General features: G+C 37.5%; 1 pseudogene; it reads right to left on the reverse strand.

Annotated features, from left to right (window-relative positions):
- Positions 1-1,347: 1,347 nt before the first annotated feature.
- LOC127670570 (vomeronasal type-2 receptor 116-like) overlaps positions 1,348-24,429 on the reverse strand; it is a 43,936-nt pseudogene continuing 20,854 nt past the window's right edge.

Raw genomic sequence — 24,429 nt, forward strand, 5'->3', positions numbered from 1 at the left:
TTTACACAATGAAATACTATTCAGCTATTAAAACAATGAAGTAATGAAATTCTTAGACAAATGGGTGGAAATGGAAAATATCTTCCTGATTGAGGTAACTCAATCACAAAAGAACACACAGGCTTTTCACTCACTGATAAGTGGATATCCTAGACACAATTAACCACTGGGTTAATTTGATCATATTTTCCCTCCCACTTGTAAATGGCATGCCAATCCTCGTCACCTATATATGAATCCAATTCTGTGGTAATTCTTTTGGTGTTTGTAAAAACATCAAAGCTTGAAATGGACATTTCAACACACAAACAAAAAAGAATAAGATTAAACAATGCCTAAAGGAAACAAAATAAACAAAAGTACCGCACTAAAAACACAAAGAGAAAAATACATGAAATTAGTATTGTGTTTTTCAACTACAACACAAGACATGACCCTTCTCTGGAATGTGAATGACCCGACCTCTACAAGTAGACTGTAAAAAAACTGATTTTTCTCTTGTCAACAGATATGAATAGAAAAATATTTGCTTAGGGTTAGGACTTGGAGTCCATGTCCACTTCTAGTACTAGGATATTTTATGGCTTGTACCTGCGCATATATTATTCATGCTTCCAAAATCTATGTGTTCATACAATCATCAGTTCCTTTGCTTCTGGATAACAATACCTCTGTGAAGTAACCCACTACCTCTGTCGTTTACAATCAATCATTCTGCCTCCTTTTCACATGGAGCATTGATGCTTCAGTGGTGTGGGTGATCTATAAATCTTGGTGCTAAAACAATATCCCAGGTCATAACATTTACTTATGTCATCCAATATGGAAAAATCAAACTGATAGTCAAACTGAGACTTAGTCCTATTGACCAGCATGAAAAAAAGCTATAAAGTACTCAGCAAGCAACTAAAAGAAAAATAAGTGCTACTAAAGACTAATTAGAGCCAAACTGCCAATGATTCTTCCAGTTCAACACGTACATTTAGAAATAAACCAGGGATCCATCTAAAATACACCTACATACCTAAGTACCTAAGTCTCAGGAAATACTGAAGAAGAAAGAAAATATTTTGTGGGTTAATGAATTATAGAACTTATTGTGAGAATATGTTTTCTACAAATAGAGCTATAACATAAATTCTCACCCACATGTCCCCAAATGTGAGCTAAACAAGAAAGACATAAAAGAACATGCTAAACTGCATGGGGGAAATATCAAAAGGACTCAAGCCTACAATAAGTAAGACAGGCAAGTAATTAAATCTGAAAATGGAAGAGGTGGCTATTCCCAGAAAAATGAATACAGATATTTTACATATAATCTAAAAATATAATACTATGCACGTTTTAATATCGTAATTTATTCCTGTAATTTTGAGGACAGTTTGAATCAGGCTTTATCAAAATAACATAACACTTTAGAACAAAGATGCAGACTAAAAGTCCTGCACTGGAAGCCAAAATGGAGAAGACCTCCACAGCCACCATGTCCTTCCCTTTGGTGCTGTGGTAGACAGGAAGGAAGGTGACCCACACACTGCAGAACACCAGCATGCTGAAGGTTAGGAATTTGGCTTCATTGAATCTATCAGGCAGATTCCTGGCCAAGAAAGCCACAGTGAAGCTATCCACAGCCAAGGATCCCAAATATCCCAGGACAAAGTGGAATGCAATGACTGAGCCTTTGTTGCACACAATGGTGATCTGCCCATGTTCAGACTGTGTATCTGTATCAATAAAAGGAGGTGATACTGCTAGTCAGATTCCACAGAGAACAAATTGGAGCAGGGTACAGAGGGGGATGACAAAGTTAGGTGCCCCTGATATCAACATTGATCTCATTCTTCTTCTTGGAGTAGTAATCTTGAAAGCCAGAACCACAGTAATTGTCCTGGCCAAGACAGTAGATAAAGCCACTGTGAAAAAGACACCAAATGTGATCTGCTGCAGGATGCAGGTACCCATGTTAGGATGCCCAATAAAAAGCAATGAGCAGAGGAAACAGAGTGTGATGGAGATTAGTAGGATGTAACTGAGATTGCGGTTGTTGGCCTTCACAATGGGAGTGTCACTGTATTTCACAAAAGTACCAAATACAAGACTTGCAAGTACAGAGAAACACAGGGACATGCAAGCAAGAGCCATTCCCAGTGGGTCTTCATAGGCCAGATAGGAGAGATGCCTTTTCAGGCAGTGTGTGTGCTCTGTGTTGGCATACTCATCAGGTAGACAGCTCACACACTGTTCCAGATCTGCTGGAGAACATTAACAAGAAAACTTAAGAAAATTTCCTCATTATACACTCAATCACTTAGTATCTGTATTAATCAGAGGATATCACAATAAACATTTTGTTGTTCAGCAACAATTCTCTTGTTTGATATTGTAGGGAGCTGCTCTGAAGCAGTTCATCCCTGGTAGTGTAACATACCACTTTCAAGATAAAAAGGGGAGAGAAGATACTCATTCACAAGAATTATCTCTGATATTGATAAAAGTTTTTAGAAATCATAATTTAAAAGATCTCAATTTGGTGAATTTATAAGACATTAAATGTGGAAGTATATAATCTGCTATTTGATTTTGATTTTAAAAGTTTTGAAACTGATGGGTCATGAGTAATTATGAAGCTAGAATAACTTAATTTTTTATTATAGTATGACAAAAACTGTATGGCACCAAAAGGGGTTACATGTGGTTGTTTGAATGAGAATGACACACTTAGAGTCAGATTTGTCTGCTTAGTCACTATTGAGTACCACACTTTGAAAGGACTAGAAGCTGTGGCCTAGTTGAAGAAAATGGGCCAGTAGAGTAGGCCCTGAGATTTTAAAACCTCTACCAATCCAATGTTTTTTGATTTTTTGCTTTTTTTTTTTTGTTTGTTTTTTTGTTTTTTTGTTTTTTTTTTTTTTTTTTGTTTTTTTTTTTTTTTTGTTTTTTTTTTTTTTTTTTTTTTTTTTTTTTTTATAATCCTGCTTCCTGAAGATGCGGTATAAGACTCTCAGTCACTTCTCTAGAAATATCCCTTCTCTAAAAACATCAGCAGACTCTACTCCCCAATAAAAAGATATAGGCTGACAGGTTGGATACATAAAGACGATCCATCTTTCTGTTTCATACAAGAAACATACTTCAAAAAGAAAGACTTTAAATATGTCGATACTGAGTTGTATATTTTAAAATAAATTTCAGTAGTTTAATTTAAAAAAAAAAACTAAAAAGGGAGTGAATCCCAGAGAGATGGCTCAGCAGTTAAGAGCATTTGGACGAGGGTTCATGTACCTGAACCCATGTGGGAGGTCACAGATGTCTTTAACTCCTATTCCAGCAGCTCTGATAAACTCACACAGAATAAATGCAAGCAAAGCAGCAATGATCATAAAATAATATAATAATATATTTTTAACTTGAAAAAAATAAAAAATTAAAAAAATAAGTAAATAAAGTTTTGAGCAGATCAGAAATTCATGGCACATGGGTAAACATAATAAAAAACTAATATACACTGAGACAACAGGCAACATCAAATTAAATGGAGAGAATGTTGAAGCAATCACATTAAAATCAGGGGCAAGTCAAGGATATTCACTCTCTCCCTATCTTTTAAATATACTCTTTGAAATTATTGCTCGAATAGTTAGACAAGAAATGTAGATCAATGAGATGAAAATTAGAAAAGAAGAAGTCAAGCTATTACTATTTGGGGAAAAGATCAAATACATAAGTGATCCCAAAAATTCTACCAGAGAATTTCTAAAGCTAATAAACAACTTCAGCAAAATGGCTGCATGTAAAATTACACTCAAACCAGTCAGTAGCTTTGTACAAATGCTTAACTGCTGAGAAAGAAATTAGAGAAACAAAACCAGTCACAATGGCCACAAATAATACAAAATATCATGGTGTAAATACAACTAAGCAAGTGAGAGATCTGTATGTCAAGAACAGAGTCCCTGACAGAGGGCAGACAAGAAGAATTCAGAAGATAGAAAGATCCCCAATGTTCACAGAACAGTAGGATTAACAGTGAAAATAACCATGTGACCAAAAGCAATCTGCAGGTTCAGTGCAATTCCCATCAAAATTCCAATGCAATTCTTCAAACGCATGGAAAGAGCAATTCTCAACTCCATCTGGAAAACAAAAATCGTAGGATAATCGCAACAATTCTAGAAAATAAAAGAACTTCTGGGGTGATCACCATTCATGACTTGCAACTGTACTACAGAGAAGTGGTGAAAAAGATCACATGATTGATAAAGAGATAGACCGGTCTGTCAAAGGCATAGAATCAAAGACCCAGAAATAAATCCCCACAGTGATGTATACTTGATCTTTGATAAAGAATCCAAAACCATAAAGTGGAAAAAAATCTTCAAAATTAGTGCTGATCTAACTGGTGATTTGCATGTAGAAAATTGGAAATCAATCCATATTTATCATCCTGCACAAAACTCAAGTCCAAATATATCAGAGACCAGAAAACAATACCAGATACACTAAATCTAATGGAAGAGAAAGTGGGGAAATAGCCTTGAACACATCATTGGCACAGGAGGAACTTTTCTGAACAGAACACCAATGTCTCAAGAGTCTAAGTTCAACAATTCATAAGTGGGACTTCATAAAAAACCTGAAAGGCTTTGAAAAGGCAAAGGATACCATCAATGGGACTAAAAAACATCCTGCATATTGGGAAAAGATCTTCACTGAACAAGGGTTATTATCCAAAAATACAAAGAACTCAAACATTTAGACTCCAGAGAACCAAATAACCCTATTAAAAATAGGGTATAGAACTAAATAGAATTGTCAAGACAGGTATCTTGAATGGCTGATTAGCACTAACAGAAATGTTCAATATGATGAACCATCAGGGAAATGCAGCTCAAAACAACACTGAGATTTCACTTTACAGCAACCAGAATGGCTAAGATCAAAAAACTCAAGTAACAGCATATGTAGGCCCCAGATATGGAGAAAAGTGAACACTCCAGCAAACCTGTACAACTGCTCTAGAAAACAATTTTATGGTTCTTCAAAAAGTTGGAAATAGTTCAACCTGAAGACTCAGCTATACCACTCCTGGACACATACCCCAAGAGATGCTCTACCAGAGATAGCACAGGGCTAGATGGTTTTAGTGCAGAATTCTAGCAGACCTTCAACAAAGAACTAATATGAACACTCTTCAAAATATTCCACAAAGTAGAAACAGAAGGAACACTACACCAATCATTCTATGAAGTCACAATTTTGCTGATACCAAAACCATATAAAGATCCAACAAAAAAAGAGAACTTCAGAACAATTTTACTTATGAGTATCTGTGCAACAATATACAAAAAATTCATGCCAACTGGATCTAAGAACAATAATTCACCGCAATCAAGTAGGCTTCGTCCCAGGAATGCAAGAATGGCTCAACATATGGAAATCCATCGATGTCATCCACTACATAAACAAACTCAAGGAAAAAAACACAAAGTCATTTCATTAGATGCTGAAAAATCATTTGACAACATTCAACATCCCTTTGTGTTAAAAGTCTTGGAAAGATGAGAATTCAACACCCATATCTAAACATAGTAAAAGCAATATACAGCAAACCAGCAGCCAACATCAAACTAAATGGAGAGAAACTTGAAGCATAAAATCAGGGACTAGATGCCCTCTCTCTCCATATCAATTTAATATAGTACTTAAAGTTCTAGCTAGAACAATTAGGCAACAAAAAGAAGTCAAAGTGATACATAGTGAAAAGGAAGAAATCAAACTATCAGTATTTGCAGATGATAGGATAGTATACTTAAGCGACCCCAAAAACTTTATCAGAGAAATCCTATAGCTGATAAACAACTTCAGCAAAGTGATCAGATATAAATTTACTTAAGCAAATCAGTAGCCTGCCTATACTCAAAGGATAAACAGGCTGAGAAAGAAATTGGGGAAATGACACCCTTCACAATAGCCACAAACAATATAAAGTATCTTGGTGTGAATCTAACCAAACAAGTGAAAGATCTGTATGACAGGAACGTCAAATCTCTAAAAAAAGAAATTGAAGAAAATGGAAAAATATCCCATGCTTGTGGATTGACAGGATTAAGATAGTAGTAATGACCATCTTGCCAAAATTAATATACAAATTTAAATTTGGGATTTATCAAAATCCCAACTCAATTCTTCATAGAGTTCGATAGAGCAATTCTCAAATTCATCTGAAATAACAAAAAACCCAGGATAGCTAAAACTATTCTCAACAGTAAAAGAACTTCTGGGGATATCAGTATCCCAGACCTCAAGCAGTACTACATAGCAATAGCATTAAAAACTGCAAGGTATTGGTACAGTGGCAGGCAGGTGGATCAATGAAATAGAACTGACGACCCAGAAATGAACCCACACACTTATGGTCACTTGATCTTTGACAAAAAAAGGTAAAACCATCCACTGGAAAAAAGATAGCCTTTTCAACAAATGGTGATGTTTCATCTGACAGCATGCAGAGGAATGCGAATCAATTCATTCTTATATCCTTGTACTGAATGTATTCTTTTTTTTTTGTTGTTATTTGTTTTGGGTTTTTGTTTGTTTGTTTGTTTTTCAAGACAGGGTTTCTATGTGTGGGCCAGGCTGTCCTGGAACTCATTCTGTAGACCAGGCTGGTCTCGAACTCAGTTATCCACTTGCCTCTGCCTCCGAAATGCTGAGATTTAAGGCATGTGCCACCACCGCCTGGCTTAAATTATTCTTGATTAATGTAAATACAGTGTATCTCTTGTCCTTTTGCTTCTTAACTGAGGATAGAGGGGACATATATAACAGTGTTTAGTGAGGCTAATAGTGCTGAATAGAGAAATAAAAGGGTTGTAATTCCCTTTCAATTAAAATATAGTTAGGTGAATTATTATGTGTATGTGGTATGCATAAAAGTGTATCCATGATTACATGATTGTAGGTATGAGTGATTTTGCATTTCAATATCAGAACATATACATTTTTTGCATATATTTGACATTCAGAAGACAATCATCAAATCAGATGTATCTCCCCACTTTCCACTATTGGATGTATAGTCTTTTATTGTTCTCAACTATATATTCCAAGCTATATGTCAAGCAAAAAAAATACATATTACAAATCTTTCCTCTATCTCTCAGTAGGCTACAGAATAACACTAACACATCTTTGTGTGGATTTTTGGTTTTTGCACTCTTACTTAAATTCTGTCATAGTTAGTGCTTCCATTCCACAAGCTAGTTCATATCTTAAATACATTTCATTAAATAATAACAAGAACCTGAGCCTCTGGTCTCTCTCAGGAACCAATTTGGTTTTCAGGATAACAAGATTGTGTACTGATCATGTTATCAATTTAAATTGTGCATAGGATAGATGACAATTAGACATATGTATAGTAATACTATGTACAAAATTTTCTGACAGAATAATAGCTAAAATATTTCCATTAAATATTCTTTTTTTTCGATATAATTTATTTACATTTCAAATGATTTCCCCTTTTCTAGCCCCCCCACTCCCCAAAAGTCCCGTAAGCCCCCTTCTCTTCCCCTGTCCTCCCTCCCAACCTTTCCCACTTCCCCGTTCTGGTTTTGCCGAATACTGTTTCACTGAGTCTTTCCAGAACCAGGGGCCACTCCTCCTTTCTTCTTGTATCTCATTTGATGTGTGGATTATGTTTTGGGTATTCCAGTTTTCTAGGAAAATAACCACTTATTAGTGAGTGCATACCATGATTCACCTTTTGAGTCTGGGTTACCTCACTTAGTATGATGTTCTCTAGCTCCATCCATTTGCCTAAGAATTTCATGAATTCATTGTTTCTAATGGCTGAATAGTACTCCATTGTGTAGATATACCACATTTTTTGAATCCACTCTTCTGTTGAGGGATACCTGGGTTCTTTCCAGCATCTGGCAATTATAAATAGGGATGCTATGAACATAGTGAGCATGTATCCTTATTACATGGTGGGGAATCCTCTGGATATATGCCCAGGAGTGGTATAGCAGGATCTTCTGGAAGTGAGGTGCCCAGTTTTCGGAGGAACCGCCAGACTGATTTCCAGAGTGATTGTACCAATTTGCAACCCCACCAGCAGTGGAGGAGTGTTCGTCTTTCTCCACATCCTCTCCAACACCTGCTGTCTCCTGAATTTTTAATCTTAGTCATTCTGACGGTTTTAGATGAAATCTTAGGGTTGTTTTGATTTGCATTTCCCTAATGACTAATGAAGTTGAGCATTTTTTAAGATGCTTCTCTGCCCTCCGAAGTTCTTCAGGTGAGAATTCTTTGTTTAACTCTGTACCCCATTTTTAATAGGGTTGTTCGGTTTTCTGGAGTCTAACTTCTTGAGTTCTTTATATATATTGGATATTAGCCCTCTATCTGATGTAGGATTGGTGAAGATCTTTTCCCAATTTGTTGGTTGCCGATCTGTCCTCTTGATGGTGTCCTTTGCCTTACAGAAACTCTGTAACCTTAAGAGGTCCCATTTGTCAATTCTTGCTCTTAGAGCATATGCTATTGGTGTTCTGTTCAGAAACTTTCTCCCTGTACCGATGTCCTCAAGGGTCTTCCCCAGTTTCTTTTCTATTAGCTACAGAGTGTCTGGCTTTATGTGGAGGTCCTTGATCCATTTGGATTTGAGCTTAGTACAAGGAGACAAGGATGGATCAATTCGCATTCTTCTGCATGCTGACCTCCAGTTGAACCAGCACCATTTGTGGAAAAGGCTATCTTTTTTCCATTGGATGTTTTCAGCCTTTTGTCGAGATTCAAGTGGCCATAGGTGTGTGGGTTCATTTCTGGATCTTCAGTCCTGTTCCATTGATCCTCCTGCCTGTCACTGTACCAATACCATGCAGTTTTTAACACTATTCCTCTGTAGTATTGCTTGAGGTCAGGGATACTGATTAAATATTCTTTGTAAAATATAAATTATGTAACCAACATAATATGAAAAAATGTGTGATTATGGAAGATAGCACATGTTCATTTCAGGGTTCAGAATATTTTTGATATAAGTAAAACGATTATATTGAAATACATGTCTTATGTCTCCAGTTTCCTTTCAGACTCATTTAGATTTCTATTTTGTAAAAGACATTTCTGCACACAAACACATACCTGTCTCATTGGAAACCTCATTCTCTGGGCACTGAACACAATCAAAGCAGCATTCTGCTGTCTGTTCCTGATGAAATCTCCTGAATCCAGGGTTACAGATCACACTGCATCTAGAGGTGGGAACCTGATGTAAATAAAGTATGTATAGATAACTGTGATGGCTTGAAATGTTTGACCCAGGGAATGGCACTATTAGAATGTGTGGCCTTGTGGGAGTAGGTGTGACATTGCTGGAGGAAGTGTGTCATTGTGGGCATGGGCTTTAAGACCCTCATCCTAGCTCCCATGAATCAGTCTTCTCCTGTTTGTCTTCGGAACAAGATGTAAAACTCGTGACTCTTCCTATGCCATGCCTGACTGGATGCTTCCATGCTTCCCCCTTGGTAATAATGGGCTGAACCTCTGAACCTGTAAGTCAACCCAAATTAAAGGTTTTTCCCATAAGAGGTGCCTTGGCCATGGTGTTGTCCACAGCATCAAAATCATAACTAAGACAGTAACAATTGTGTGATAATACTCTTCTATTTCCATGCATTGTTTGCCAAATTAGGGTATCTGAGCATTTCATATAAACCTGCAATTAAATTAAAGGCCATAAAACATTGTGGAAGTATTTTCATATTCTAACTGTAAATGTTTGGATGAAGAGATTAAAATTTATTTCTTCTTAAATTTAAGTGATCCACACAAACTATGTAGTAGAAAAATTGTTTTTGAAAAGTTTAGATATCAAAAAGGAAAAAAGAACATTTGGTGAATAAAATGTTGGATGGAATAGTGAAGGCTTCTTCAATGTTTATGCTCATAGTAGGTGGCTAGAGACTCTTAGAGACATAATAAAATTAAAGTTACAATGAAAGACTAAGATATACAAAAATGTTTCACTAAAAAAAATTACATGGTGGCCCTATCTTCCTTCTGGTCCACACCTCTACTTGCAATCAGGATTGGCACCATTCTCCCCAGCCCACAGCTCTGCCTGTCTCTCAGGAGGTCTGCTCTCACAGGGAACAGCCAGGTGAGACACCCAGACCCCAATCCCCTGCCTGCTAGTACCCCAGCAAACCCAGATCTCTTATATCTGCTTCATATTTTCAGAGCTCCATCTTTTTTCTGGTCCATACTTCTACCTGCAATCTTGAACTAATATCTTGCTGCCTAGCCCAGAGCTCTGCCTGGGAGGCCTGCTCCCACCTAAGAAAACCAGCCCCATCTTCTAGTCTACAGTGCTACCTGCAAACTAAGATCTGCACTCACACCCATGCCAACAGCTCTCTCCCTGGCCTGCTACCACCAAAGACTACAAGTCTAAGCAGGTAACTACTCCCAGTTGGACTACCAGGCCATGCAACAAAGGAGATAACCAGATGACTAAAGAACAATGCCCTACTAAAATGGGGTACAGAACTAAACAAAGAATTCTGAACTGAGGAATACTCTATGGCCAAGAAACACCTAAAGAAATGTTCAACATTCTTAATCATGGGGGAAAAGCAAATCAATACAACCCTGAGATTCGACCTCACACCAGTCAGAATTGCCAGGATCAAAAACTCAGGGGACAGCAAATGCTGGAGAGGATGTGGAGAAAGAAGAACATTCCTCCATTGCTGGTGGGATTGCAAGCTGGTAAACCCACGCTGGAAATCAGTTTTGTCATTCCTCAGAAAATTAGACATAAAACTACCTGAGGACCCCAATATACCACTCCTGGGCATATACCCAGAAGATGTTCCAACATATAATAAGGGCACATGCTCTACTATGTTCATAGGAACCTTATTTATAATAGCCAGAAACTTGAAAGAACCCAGATGTCCCTCAACAGAGGAATTGATACAGAAATTGTGGTGTATTTACACAATGGAATACTAGTCAGCTATTAAAAATGAATGCATGAAATTCTTAGACAAATGGATGGGGCTAGCAAATATCATCCTGAGTGAGGTAACCCAATCACAAAAGAACACATATGGTATGTAGTCACTGATAAGTGGATATTAGCCTGAAAGTTCAGAATACTCAAGGTATAACTCACAGACCACATGAAGCTCAAGAAGAAGGAAGACCAAAGTGTGGACACTTTGATTCCTATTGGAAACTTGATCAAAATACCCATGACTCACAGGCAGCTAATAGGATGAACATAGGGTCCCCAATGGAGCAGCTACAGAGAGGACCCAAGGAGTTGAAGCAGTTTGCAGCTCTGTAGGAGGAACAATAATATGTACCAACCATTACCCGCAGAGTTCCCAGGGACTAAACCACCAACCAAAGAGTACACATGAAGAGACCCATTGTTCCAGCTACATATGTAGCACAAGATGACCATTTCAGACATCAATGAGAGGAGAGGCTATTGGTCTTGCGAAGGCTCCATTCCCCAGAATAAAGGAATGCAAGTCAGGAAATGGGGGTTTGTGAACAGTGGGAGAAGAAATGGGAAAGGAGGTTTTCGGTGGGGTAACGCAAAAAGGGAAATCCATTTAAAATGTAAATAAAGCAAGTATCTAATGAAAAATTAAAAAATAATAACTACCCCACACTCCCTCAAAGCAATGACAGTATGTTATACTCATCTGTGTGGGTGTTGATTGCTGTGATATGGTGTATATACTGTATGTATTACATATATACATATATATATGACTATATATATTAGTCATTATTTTATATCTTTAATATATGTAACATTTTAAAATTTGCTGCAGTGTTGCTGAAACTACAGCAAAACTTGTATTCTGCACACCAAGATAGCAATCTTCCCATCCTTGGTAACATCCACATAGAATACATGATCATTTTTGTGGAAAACAACAACAACAAAAACAAAAATAATAGAAGTACACCAACAATCCGATCCATCTCTGAATATTTCAAGAATGGACAGTTTATAAAGTAATCCAAGGCAGCTGGAACATTCTATCAATTAATAAAGCTCAACAAATCAATGCTTCCACAGATGGAGGACTACTCTGCTTTTAGTAGACTCTAAATTTCCCAAGAAGGGCTCAGTTCATGTAATTTCATTCTGTTTAATAGAGGGGAATTCTCAAATACATAACTAAGGAATTTGATTTCTGTGTCTTTGAAAAACTCCTTGTCTTCATATATTCACACTTCAGAACAATTTTTTTTAAACTGTGTCTGAATGGAAATTAAGAGAAGTTTGTCATTGGTGCTCAAAGGTTGCTTCAAGGATTTCTGTCACTACTTATCACTTTTGAAAATATCATGTAACTTTGGTGAATGGATAAAACTGGAAGAAAAAGGTTCGTCAGATGATTAAAATTTATGGGCCTTTACTCTACTATATCTTTCAATAGACCATACCTCAAAATAAAATTTCTTTCTACATGTTAAGAATGTATCTAAGAATCGTTACCCCTGAGGTGAGTCCATTTTTTGGGGGATAAATGATAGAGCTGTAAAGATATTTTACATAAGATTTATACTTTTGTGTATTTATTTCCTCTGTGTATCTACTAATTTTGCCTGAAGAGGTATATTATTTTAAGTTAATGTTAATGAAATAACTGGTAAAATGGTAAGCTCAGTAAGTCTACAAAAGCTCACATACTTTTTCTGAGAATGTGTTCTACAAAATTACAAGCCTATGTATACTGTGAGGTATACAAGCTTGAGGAAATTGGTAGTGGCATGCATCATTTGCAGCTGAAATATTGAAGCAATTTAAATATACATCAATTATAGGTTAATTAAATAAGTTAAGTTACATGTATACCATGAAATATGGACAGTTTCAAAAATAGATTTAAGTGTGCTTTTATGCCCATGATAATACTATCAAATCAAGTTGTTGAACTATATGTAGTTTTACACATATACATTCATATAATTTGTTGAATTACACATACCAATACCATATGTACTTATATACATCATAAAATATTTTTAAAGAATAGAAATCTCATGGGAAATCTGAAGAGCAAGTTTTGTTTTGTATCCTTTTGTATTGTTAAAATATATTTTATTCACAACCATGGTATATTGCAACATGAAATTTTTAAAAATAAAAAACCATCAATCTCCCCCAGAAATAAATTTGTAATTACTAGCACCTTTACTAATATTATTTGTCACCATGCTGTTTAAATATTCCTGAATTATCTTCAACTGCCGTGATTACTTGTTCATTAAACCCAGATAGGGTTCATGGCTTCCTGTTACATGTTCCCCCAAAGCCTTGTTCTCATGAATATATATATATATATATATATATATATATATATATATGTAATGTGTAAATAGATTTATTCAGTTTGTAACCTAGTGTTGTGCTTATTAAAATTTATTTTTAAGGGTTATAAAAATGAAAACACAGAAATAAAACCACACACTTATGGACACTTGATCTTCAACAATGAAGCCAAAAATATAGAATAGAAAAAAGAAAGCATCTTCAATAAATGGTGCTGGTCTAACTGGGTGTTTGTATGTAGAAAAATGAAAATGAACCCATATTTGTCACCATACACAAAGCTCAAGTCCAGGTAGATTATGGACCTCAATAGAAAACCAGATACACTGAATCTATTAGAGGAGAAAGTGAGAAAGAGCCTTGAACTCATTGGCACAGGGGGAACCCTCCTAAACAGAACTCCAATGGCTCATGCTCTATGATCAAGAATTAATAAATGGGATCTCATGAAACTGGGAAGCATCTATAAGGCAAAGGATATAGTCAAGAAGACAAATTGGCAACCTAAAGAATGGGAAAAAAACTTCACTAACCCCACATCTGATAGAGGGCTAATATACAAAATATATAAAGATCTCAAGAAGCTAATCACCAGAAAACCAAAGAACTCAATTTTAAAAATGGGGTATAGAACGAAACCGAGATTTCACAACTGAGGAATCTTGAATGGCTGAGAAGCACCTAAAGAAATGTTCTAAGTCCTTAGTGATCAGAGAAATGCAAATCAAAAAGACCCTGAGATTCCACCTTACACCAACCAGAATGGTTAAGATACAAACCTTAGGTGACAATGCATGTTGGAAAGATGTGGACAAAGAAGAACATTCCTCCACAGCTGGTGGGATTGAAAACTGGTACAGCCACTCTGGAAATCAATCTGGAGGTTCCTCAGAAAACTGAAAATAGATCTTCCTTAAGACCCATCTATACCACTCTTGGGAATATACCCAAAAGATTCCCTACCATGCCACAGGGGTACATGTTCCACTATGTTCATTGCTGCCTCATTTGTGATAGCCAGAAGATGGAAAAATTCTAGATGTCCCACAACAGAAGAATGGATACAGAAAATGTGGTTCATTTACCCAATGGAATACTACTAAGCTATTAAGAATAAGGACTTACTTAGTTTTGCAGATAAATGGATGGAACTAGAAAATATCCTGAGTGAGGTAACTCAGACCCAAAAATACATACATGGTATGTACTCACTAATAAGTGGATATTAGTCAAAAACAGAAAAGTAGAGAATCCCCAAGATACAGACAGAACTCATAAGGTCAATAAGCTAAAGTCCCATTTGGGGGGAAAAACATGGCAATGACAAGTGGGGAGGGAGGGAGGGATGTGGGATGGTAAATAAACAGGGCAGGGAAGAGGGCAACCTGATCTGAATTGGGGAAGGGAAAAGGACTGAAGTCCTGAGGGCCAGCCGAAAGAATGGAAACAGGCAGCCTCTAGAGACAAGAGGTTGGGGTGACTCTCCAGAATGCACCAGAGAGCTGGAAGGTGATTGACTCACAGGACTAACGGGAGGGACCTTAGATGAAATGCCTGACAGTAGGGAGAGGGACCTTAGAGAGCCTGCCTCCAGCAGCAGCATCAAACGAGGGAGAGGGAGGTCTTCTCACAGTCATAACTCTGACCCATAATTATTTCTGTCTGAAAGAATTACAGGAATCCATAAGTAGAGAGGAGCCTGAGGAAAAGAAGGTCCAGTGACAGGCTCAAAGTGGGATCCAGTGCGTGGGGATGTCCCAAAGCCTGACACTATTCCTAAAGCCAGGAGCATTCACAAAATGTAAACTAGCATGACAGCACTCAGGAAGTCCCAACAAGCAGCTGAAAGGGTCAGACACAGATATTTGCACCCAATCAATGAACAGAAGCAGCTGACTCCTGCTCTTCAATTAGGGAAGGCTGAATGAAGCTGAGAGTGACCCTGCAGGAGGACCAGCAATCTCAATTAATCTGGACCCCCAGAGATCTCTCAAACACTGGACCACCATACAGGCAGCATACACCAGCTTATATGAGGCCTCTAGGACACATACAATAGAGGACTTCCAGGTCTGTGTTCATTCTGAGATGAGGCACCTAACCCTCAAGAACCTGGAGGCCCCAGGGAGTTTAGCGATTAGGTGGTGTGGGGGGTAGGAACATTCATGTGGAGACGGGGAGGGGAGGAGGTATGGGACGTGGAACAGTCAGATGTAGAAAGAGTTTAGAGGGGTGAGGAATAAAATATGGAGGATATAAAAATAATTAATAAAAAAAATTTCTAAATATCTCCCAACCAAAAGAAAAAGAAAAAAAGAAACCCCAGGGCCAGGTATGTTTAATGCAGAATTCTACCAGACCTTCACAGAAGATCTAATATTAATACTCCTCAAACTAGTCCACAAAATTGAAAGAGAAAAATCACTACCTAATTTATTCTCTGAAGACACGGGTACTCTGATATATAAACCACACAAAGACCCAACAAATAAAATGAACTTCAGACCAATTTTGCTTATAAATATTGATTCAAAAATCAAGCCAAGCTGTGCCTACCCTTTCAGAGAAGAAGGGGAAGGAGAATTGAGGGAGAGACACTACTGTGAGGTGGGGACCAGGATGGAGGTCAGAGATTGCCATGTAAAAAAATAAAATAAGGACAGATATTTAATTACAGATAATCTTGCTTAACAAGAAGTGCAATGAAGAGAGTGTGGACAAGAAAAGAGAAACTCAAATCATATGTAGCATATATTAGATCGCTGTGTTCCGTAGAACCATGTAAGGATAGTTGGGCATATAAAATTAGCCATATCTCCATCAGTGTGAAAATAGATTTGGGATTATACAAATTTATGGCATTTTTCTAGAGCTACATACTGATAAGAAAAATAACCGTGCCTAGGAGTATATTTTTAATTTAAGAGACTTTATTCCTTAAATCAATTCTAGTTTATGGAAAACTTAGCAACTATACACACTGTCGTCAGAGTTTTATAGAGAAACTGAACATGCATGTGGTAATATATTATATATTATATTATATTATACTATATTATATTATATTAATATGTATTATATTATTAACTATATATGATATAACTATTTATGTATATTTGTAGTAAAAATAATGTATGTATTATATATAATTGTATAGTTTATAAATATTTATTGTATATTGTAGATATTGTAAATATATTTATATTATATAAATATATAATACACTGTATGTTATAATATATTATTAAACACAATTTTATTCACATGTATATATCCAAGGTTCATTTTCTCTTTTGCTCCTACATGATATTAATGCAGCCCATCTAATTACAGTTAGTTACCATGCTGAGATATAACTATGAGGTAAAACTAGTGTCTAGAAACCTATGATAGATATTTGTCCTTTATTATTATTTGTGCAATCCAAACAAAAACAATCCAACCATAAATATGCTGTTCTCCCACAAATGGGCCAGCAATATTGCTAATAAAGACATTTCAAAAATATAGAGCCAGATTTTATCATACTTTAAAAAACGTTATTGTCAATTACTTCATAGTATCAAATAACCAGGCCATGTTCTAGTTTCTCCTATCATCTCAAATGAACTTGCCCAGCTGATTTGAGTCAGGGTCAGAGCCACACCTGTATCTTGTACTTCTAATATCAGTATGGACTCAAGGATACTTACTTTATACTGCGAGCTACAGAAATGCCTCTTTATTTATTCTCTTCCTCCAAGTGTTCAATTTTTGGCTGTAAAGGGCATTACTTTGTAGTTCGGTACTATTTCTCTTTTATATAACCTCACTGTTATTTTATTAAATGTGTTTTACAGGTTTTACATTCTGCCACCATAAGGCACTCCAGATTCATCTTAAATAATGTGTGCGCTGGTCCTAAAATCAGTTCTTTCCCAAGCCAAGCAGGTTTATTCAAAATACCCCAGGCATGCTCATTGTCTCTGAGTTGAAATTGCTTCAAGGTCCCCATGGCTGACAAAGCAAGGAAACATTTGGGACACTAGAGAGATGGTTCAGTAGTTAAGAGTACTTACTAATCTTCCAGAGGACCTGAGTTAAGTTCCTCACATCTACATGGTGGCTCACAACCCTATGTAACTCCAGTTCCAGAGAACGTAACACTAGTGATCACTGCATGCACTGGTACTCACATGTATACACACAGAAAGAAAGAAAGAAAGAAAGAAAGAAAGAAAGAAAGAAAGAAAGAAAGGAAGAAAGAAAGAAAAAAAGAAAGAAAGAAAGAAAGAAACAAAGAAAGAAAAAAGAAAGAAAGAAAGAAAGAAAGGAAGGAAGGAAGGAAGAAAGGAAGGAAGAAAGAAAAAGAAAGAAAGAAAGAGAGAGAGAGAGAAAGAGAGAGAAAAAGAAAGAAACAGAAACAAAGAAACAAAGAGAAAGAAAGATACATTAACATACATTTAAAACATAAATAAAATATATTGGTGTATACTCTGATAATATAATTACCAGTAAATATAAAGAGTTACACTGTGGGAAAAAGTAAAAAAAAAAAAAAAAGTAAAATTACACAGTATACTTTATTCATTTATAAAGATGCATGCACAGAATCACAAAATTTCACAGTTTATAACTAGTTAAAAAACTTAATAGGCTAAACGTTTTTATGATATTTTAAATTTTTTATACATGTTTTTGGAGTCTGAGGTAAGTTGCAATTGCCTTTAAGTGTCCATGGAAGTCAGAGGCACTGGATCTCCAATATCAGGACTTACACCAATTTGTGAAGAATCAAACGTGGGTGCTTGACTCAGTCACAAGACATGAAGTTGTTCTCTAACTCACTAACCCATGACCCAATGCCACAAAATTGTATAAAATAAACATGCAGAAAAGAATAAAAATTATAGTGTACACACCAGTGTTTCTCCCATGGCCCACTTCAAGTCTTCAGATATGTGCAGTTGTTGAGTCTGTGGGAAATAAGGGAAGTAACCTCCTATTTTCACCTTTAGTCCAAAGCCTTGTGGGAAATTCCAGATGCTGAAAATCTCATATTCTACACACAGGTTTTCTCTTAGATTCATGTTCACCAGTTCTCCAACGGGATTAGTAAATACCCTCTTCTTCAGCAATGAAGCAATCTAAATGAGATGCATCATTAGATGATTACATATACCCACACACTAAGGCAAAGTGACACTGTGAATGTCCAATAATGTATAATATATTACAGGAAAGCAACTGTATTGAAGGTGTCCTACCTAGGGAAAAACAAGATACCTCATGGGTAAAAGAAAAAAATACTCCATATATATTTCATGACAGAAACTGACAGAATAAATGCTTACCAACTATTGAGTAGCATAATAACAGAGATGTGAACATTTAATAATTATATCAAAACAGTCACACAGAAGCCATAAGATTGGGTGATCTGGAAGTGGTTAAAAGGAAGACAAGGGGATTTAAAATCATGTATTACAGTACACATTTATTTAAAAAAATAAATGTAATAAAAACAGAGTCCATATAATTGTGTATATTATTAATTGACATTTCATAAAATAATTATGCATGACAATGACCAATGTGAATTCTATTTCTTAAGAAAAATTCTACTTGTCACTTGAAGATTTTATGATAAAAAATTCCAGTTACTGTTTTAAATATTAAACTAATTTGGCAAAAAATTGAGAAATATTCTAACAAAAGTAACTAATATCCATATGAAAATGTTTTCATATATTGAATGTTAATGTTGCCCAGTCTATTTATCCACAAAATATTGATGTTAGGGAGTTTTAAGGTATAGAAATCCTGGTATTGCGAGAAGTCTCTGACAAATTTATACCAGCATTTCTGGAACCATTTAATAATAACATAATTTAAGTATTATAGAAAGACCTACACATAAAGACAGACACTCTGAAGCTAATAGAAAAGAAACTGGGGAAGACCCTTGAGGACATCGGTACAGGGAGAAAGTTTATGAACAGATCACGAATAGCATATGCTCTAAGATCAAGAATTGACAAATGGAACCTCATAAAATTACAAATTTTCTGTAAGGCAAAGGACACCATCAAAAGGACAAATTGGCAACCAACAAATTGGGAAAAGATCTTCACCAACCCTACATCAGCTAGAGGGCTAATATCCAATATATATAAAGAACTCAAGAAATTAGACTCCAGAAAACCGAACAACCCTATTAAAAAATGGGGTACAGAGTTAAACAAAGAATTCTCACCTGAAGAACTTCGGATGGCGGAGAAGCATCTTAAAAAATGCTCAACTTCATTAGTCATTAGGGAAATGCAAATCAAAACAATCCTGAGATTTCATCTTACACCAGTCAGAATGGCTAAGATTAAAAATTCAGGAGACAGCAGGTGTTGGAGAGGGTGTGGAGAAAGAGGAACACTCCTCCACTGCTGGTGGGGTTGTAAATTGGTACAACCACTCTGGAAAGCAGTCTGGCGGTTCCTCTGAAAACTGGGCACCTCACTTCCAGAAGATCCTGCTATACCACTCCTGGGCATATACCCAGAAGACTCCCCACCATGTAATAAGGATACATGTTCTACTATGTTCATAGCAGCCCTATTTATAATTGCCAGATGCTGGAAAGAACCCAGGTATCCCTCAACAGAAGAGTGGATGCAAAAAATGTGGTATATCTACACAATGGAGTACTATTCAGCCATTAGAAACAATGAATTCATGAAATTCTTAGGCAAATGGATGGAGCTAGAGAATATCATACTAAGTGAGGTAACCCAGACTCAAAAGGTGAATCATGGTATGCACTCACTATTAAGTGGATATTAACCTAGAAAACTGAAATACCCAAAACATAATCCACACATCAAATGAGGTACAAGAAGAAAGGAGGAGTGGCCCCTGGTTCTGGAAAGACTCAGTGAAACAGTACTCAGCAAAACCAGAACAGGGAAGTGGGAAGGGGTGGGTGGGAGGACAGGGGAAGAGAAGGGGGCTTACGGGACTTTCGGGGAGTGGGGGGGGCTAGAAAAGGGGAAGTCATTTGAAATGTAAATAAATTATATCGAATAAAAAAAGAATTTTATTGAGTATTTTTGCATCGATGTTCATAAGGGAAATTGGTCTGAAGTTCTCTTTCTTTGTTGGATCTTTGTGTGGTTTTGGTATCAGCATAATTGTGGCTCCGTAGAAGGAATTGGGTAGTGTTCCTTCTGTTTCTATTTTGTGGAATAGTATGAAGAGTATTGGTGTTAGGTCTTCTTTGAAGGTCTGATAGAATTCTGCACTGAAACCATGTGGTCCTGTGCTTTTTTTGGTTGGAAGACTTTCTATGACTCCTTCTATTTCTTTAGGCGTGATGGAACTGTTTAGATGATCTGTTTGGTCCTGATTTAATTTTGGTATTTGGTATCTGTCAAGGAAATTGTCCATTTCCTCCAGATTCTCCAGTTGTGTTGAGTATAGGCTCTTGTAGTAGGATCTGATGATTTTTTGGATTTCCTCAGTTTCTATTGTTATATCCCCCTTTTCATTTCTAAGTTTGTTAATTTGGATACTTTCTCTGTGCTCTTTGTTCAGTCTGGCTAAGGGTTTAATCTATCTTGTTGATTTTCTCAAAGAACCAGCTCCTGGATTCGTTGATTCTTTGTACGGTTCTCTTTGTTTCCAATTGATTGATTTCAGCCCTGAGTTTGATGATTTCCTGTCTTCTACTCCTCCTGGGTGAATTGGCTTTTTTTTTGTTCCAGGACTTTCAGGTGTGTCGTTAAGCTGCTAGTGTATGCTCTCTCCATTTTCTTTTTGGAGGCACTCAGCGCTATGAGTTTTCCTCTTAGCACTGCTTTCATTGTGTCCCAAAGATTTGGGTATGTTGTGCCTTCATTTTCATTAAATTCTAAAACGTCTCAGATTTCTTTCTTTATTTCTTCTTTGTCCAAGGTGTCATTGAATAGAGTATTATTCAGCCTCCATGTGTATGTGGGCTTTCTGTTGTTTTTCTTGCTATTGAAAACCACTCTTACACCATAGTGATCTGATAGGAGGCATGGGATTAGTTCGATTGTCTTATATTTGTTGAGGTCTTCCTTGTGACCAATTGTATGGTTGATTTTGGAGAAGGTACCATGAGGTGCTGAGAAAACGGAATATTCTTTTGCTTTAGGGTGAAATGTTCTATAAATATTAGTCAAATCCAATTGGTCCAAAGCTTCAATAAGTTTTACTGTGTCCCTGTTTAGTTTCTGTTTTCCGGATCGGTCTATTGAGGAGACTGGAGTGTTGAAGTCCCCCACAATTATTGTGTTAGGTGCAATGTGTGCTTTGAGCTTTAGTAAAGTTTCTTTCAGGAATGAGGGTGCCCTTGCATTTGGCGCATAGATGTTCAGAATTGAAAGTTCTTCTTGGTGGATTTTTCCTTTGACCAGCAAGAAGTGTCCTTCTGTGTCTCTTTTGATGACTTTAGGTTGAAAGTCAATTTTATCTGATATTAGAATGGCTACTCCTGCTCGTTTCCTGTGACCATTGGCTTGTAAGATTGTCTTCCAGCCTTTTACTCTAAGGTAGTTTTTATCTTTGACCCTTAGGTGTGCTTCCTGTAAGCAACAAAATGTAGGGTGCTGTTTACGTATCCAGTCAGTTAGTCTATGTCTTTTGTTTGGGGCATTGAGTCCATTGATGTTAAGAGATATTAAGGAATAGTGATTGTTACTTCCTGTCATTTTTGACATTATTTTTTAAATTTGATTGGTTAACTTCTTTTGGGTTTGAAGAAAGGTTACTATCCTGCTTTTTCCAGGGTGAAGTTTCCCTCCTTGTATTGGAGTTTTCCTCCTATTATTCTTTGCAGAGCTGGGTTAGTGGAAAGATATTGTGTAAGTTTGGTTTTGTCATGGAATATCTTGGTTTCTCCATCTATGGTGAATGAGAGTTTTGCTGAGTATAGTAGTCTTGGCTGACATTTGTGTTCTCTTAGAGTCTGCATGAGATCTGCCCAGGATCTTCTAGCTTTCATGGTCTCTGGTGAGAAGTCTGGTGTGATTCTGATAGGTCTTCCTTTATATGTTACTTGGCCTTTTTCTCTTACTGCCTTTAATATTCTTTCTTTGTTTAGTGCATTTGGGGTTTTGATTATGTGACAGGAGGTATTTCTGCTCAGGTCCAGTATGTTTGGAGTTCTGTAGGCTTCTTGTATATTCATAGGCATCTCTCTCTTTAAGTTAGGAAAGTTTTCTTCCATAATTTTGTTGAAGATATTTGCTGGCCCTTTCTGTTGTAAATCTTCACTCTCATCTATACCTATAATCCTGAGGTTTGGTCTTCTCATTGTATCCTGGATTTCCTGGATGTTCTGGGATACAACCGTTTTGCATTTTGCATTTTTTTTGACAGTTGAGTCAATGGTTTCTATGGTATCTTCAGCATCTGAGATTCTTTCTTCCATCTCTTGTATTCTGTTGTTTATATTTGCATCTATGGCCCCTGATTTCTTCTCAAGGTTTTCTATCTCCAAAGTTGTCTCCCTTTGTGATTTCTTAGTTGTTTCTACTTCTGTTTTTAGATCCAGGATGGTTTTTGCTCAGTTCCATCATTTCTTTGTTTGTGTTTTCCTGTAATTCTTTAAGAGATATTTGTGTTTCCTCTTTCATGACTTCTGCCTGTTGACTCAAGTTCTCCTGCATTTCTTTAAGGTTTTTTTTTTTTTTTTTTTTTTGCCTTTCTTTTTTATTGGCTTCTGTCTCTTGGGCCTTATTCTCCTGCATTTCTTTAAGTGAGTTTTGTGTTTCCATTATATGGGTTTCTAGCTTATTCATGTTCCCCTGTATTTCTTTAAGAGATTCATTCATGTCCTTTTTGTGTTCTTCTAGCAGCATCATGAACAGTGATTTTAAATCCAAATCTTGTTTCTCTGGTGTGTTGGCATAACCAGGACTTGCTGATGTTGGAGAGTTTGGTTCAGATGCTGCCATATTGCCTAGATTTCTGTTAGTAGAGTTCCTGTGTTTGCCCTTTGGCATCTTGTTCTCTGGAGCTAGTTGTCTTGTCTCTGGCTGGTGTTTCGGCCTCCTGAGAGGCTCTAGGGCTATTTCTGCAACACTGGATGGCAGGGTTTCCCCTGTTGCAGATTGCTGATGTGCTGTCCTCCTCTTGGGTGCCCTTGCAGCCCTAGTGTTCTTTGCCCCAGATTGTGTCTGTGAATCAATGGTGTCCGTTTGCTCCTTTGGGGAGTGCTGAGGGTATATGCTGCAGGGACCTTTTCTGTGTGCTGATCACTCTGCTGGGCAGCGGAACTCCCAACCAGGTTGGTGCACACAAGGCTAGCCTAGCTGCTCAGGCCCTGAGTCTAGGCAAAAGCCTGGAAGGCCAATGTCCGAGCAAACTTCCCCTCAGCTGTGAGTGTTAATTGGGTCTGTCAGGTGGCCAGGATGGCGGCGTGCACGTGCTCCCTGAGAGTGCTGGGAGAGTCTGCTGGACTAACAACCTCCTGGCCGGGTTGGCACACAGATGGCCCACCGAGCAGCCCAGGGCCTGAGGGCAGTCCAGGGCCTGAGGGCAGTCCAGGGCCTGATTGTCTTAGACCACTGCTATGTCCGCCTCAGGCTATGCCTGTTAGCTGGTTTGGTTTTGCCTGCTAGGTCTCTCTGGCTTCCAGTAGGCAAAATGGCAGGGGTGCGGGCACAGCCGGCCCGGGCAAACAACCTCCTGGCTGGGTTTGCACACAGGTGGCCCCCCGACCAGCCCAGGGCCTGGGTGCAGGCCAACGCCCGTCAGGCTTAGACCCCCCGCAATGTTGGTCTCTGGTTGTATTTGCGTACCTCAGTTTGTCTGCTCTCTCTGGTGTCCGAGAGAGACACCAATATGGAGGCCTCGTAACTGGCTGGCTGGAGGCAGAGTTCTGATGTGGCTTCTGTGTGGTGAAAGGCGCCATAAATCCTCTGCTGCTTGCAGCAAGGCTGGCCAGAGATGGCCAGTGGTCGTGGGTGCAGGGTCTGCCTGGACCCTGTCAGCTGGGTTCTACTGCTGCTAGCCCTTCCTCTGGACCAGCCACTGCTGCTGTTGCTGCTGCC

This window comes from Apodemus sylvaticus, chromosome 20, assembly GCF_947179515.1.
Source record: "Apodemus sylvaticus chromosome 20, mApoSyl1.1, whole genome shotgun sequence".
NCBI lineage: Eukaryota > Metazoa > Chordata > Mammalia > Rodentia > Muridae > Apodemus > Apodemus sylvaticus.